Source organism: Nannospalax galili, unplaced genomic scaffold (assembly GCF_000622305.1).
Source record: "Nannospalax galili isolate Female #2095 unplaced genomic scaffold, S.galili_v1.0 scaffold3450, whole genome shotgun sequence".
NCBI classification, from domain to species: Eukaryota; Metazoa; Chordata; class Mammalia; order Rodentia; family Spalacidae; genus Nannospalax; species Nannospalax galili.
In genome coordinates this window covers 130,585-132,280 of record NW_008328096.1, presented here as the reverse complement: position 1 = coordinate 132,280, position 1,696 = coordinate 130,585, and the positions used below count along the sequence as shown (strand labels likewise).

At 46.2% G+C, this 1,696-nt stretch overlaps 1 protein-coding gene across 1 annotated transcript in view; it reads right to left on the bottom strand.

The window, feature by feature from the left end:
- The window catches only part of LOC103747994 (HLA class II histocompatibility antigen, DM alpha chain), a 6,873-nt gene extending 6,032 nt beyond the window's left edge, over positions 1–841 (bottom strand). Inside the window, exon 1 of the mRNA XM_008850567.3 lies at positions 413–841. The gene's annotated coding sequence lies outside the window, so the exon portion shown is untranslated. The remainder of the gene's footprint in view (positions 1–412) is intronic.
- Between the last annotated feature and the right edge of the window lie 855 nt (positions 842–1,696).

Genomic DNA, 1,696 nt, shown 5'->3' with positions numbered 1-1,696 from the left:
ATATATATATATATATTAATAGCTGAGTATGGTGGCACATGCCTTTAGTCCCAGGGCATCACAGGCAGAAGCAGGTGGAGTTCTGTGAGACAGAAGCCACCCTGGTCTACATAGCGAGTTACAGGTCAGATGGGGCTACAAGGAGGTCCTATCTCAAATACACACATACACATGCACACACACATGCACAGGGGGAGAGAGTCAGAGAGACAGAGAGAGGAGAGAGAGAGAGAGAGAGAGAGAGAGAGAGAGAGAGAGAGAAATTCCAGAAATAAACAATAATTGGGGGTGTGTGGTTTGTGTGAAGGGGTGAGACAGGGTCTCATGTATCCCCTGAAACTCGCTGTACATCAAGGATGACCTTGAACTTCAGATCAATCTGCCTCCCAGAGCTGGGATTATGGGTACTCACCATCGTGCTTTGTTTATTCAGTGCTGGAGATTGAACCCAAGCCTTGGGGCCGGCATAGAGGGAGCAGAGTCTCACTGTGTAGCCCAGGCTGGCTCAAATCCCCAGTGATCCTCCTGCCTCAGCTTCCTGTGTTGGGATTCCAGGTGGGAGCTGCCACACCCAGTATGAGTTTTAAATTGTGCTCTGTTCAGAGGGGCGTGGTGAGACCCACCTCACTCCACTCTGCCTGAGATGTGATTCATCTGTTTGTCCAGTTTCCCTTGTGCACACCCCTGCCTGTGTAGCTAAGCCGCAGGTTATCAGACTGTCACTGTAGTGTAGCACTTCTGTTCCAGTAACCTTTGTCTTCACTGAGAATGGTCCCAGAGGGCGAGAGTAGAGGAGGCGATTTAGAAACACCAGACGTCAAGTTCAAAACCTTCAAAGGCTCTATGAGTGAAAAGGTGAGAAAGATCCGGGCTAGTAAAGAGAGGAGAAAAGTAGGTACTACAAGAAAATGCTGTTAGGTATTGAGGGACATTCTCTTACATTAAATTTTTTATTATTAGTGTGTGTGTACACAAGTGTGGGTGAGCACATGCTATAGCACATATGTGGAGGACAGAGGACAGCTTTCAGCAGTCAGTTCTCTTTTTTTAATTGTTATCTGTTTTTATAGGTATGTTTTGCCTGCAGGTACGTAAGTACACCTATAAGCATGCAATGCCCCGGGAGGCCAGAAAAGAGTGTTGGGTCCCCCGGAACTGGAGTTACAATGATTGTTAGCCACCATGTGGGTGCTGGGAACTGAACCTGGGTACTCTGCAAGAGCACCCAGTGCTCTTAACTGCTGAGCCATCTCCCCAGCCCTCAGTTTCTCTTTCCACCCTGGGTTCTGGGGATCAGACTCAGGTTGCCAAGCTTTGCACAGCCATGTCACTGTCCACTCTCTCCTTTGTAATAGCATATTGTTATTAATATTCTACTTTATTATTTTTGTTCTTATTCTCTTACTGTGCCTGATTTATAAACTTTTTCATATATATGAAAAAATGTAGCCAGGCTTGGTGGCACATGCCTTTAATCCCAGCGCTCAGGAGGCAGAGACAGGCGGATCTCTGTGAGTTCAAGGCCAGCCTGGTCTACATAGTGAGAACCAGGACAGCTGGGACTACAGGGAGACCCTGTCTCAAAATGACCAAAAAAAAATAATAATATACATACATATATCTATGTGTGTATTAATTTTTTTGTCTTTTTTTTTTTGAGATAGGGTCTCCCTGTAACCCCAGCTGGCCTGGAACT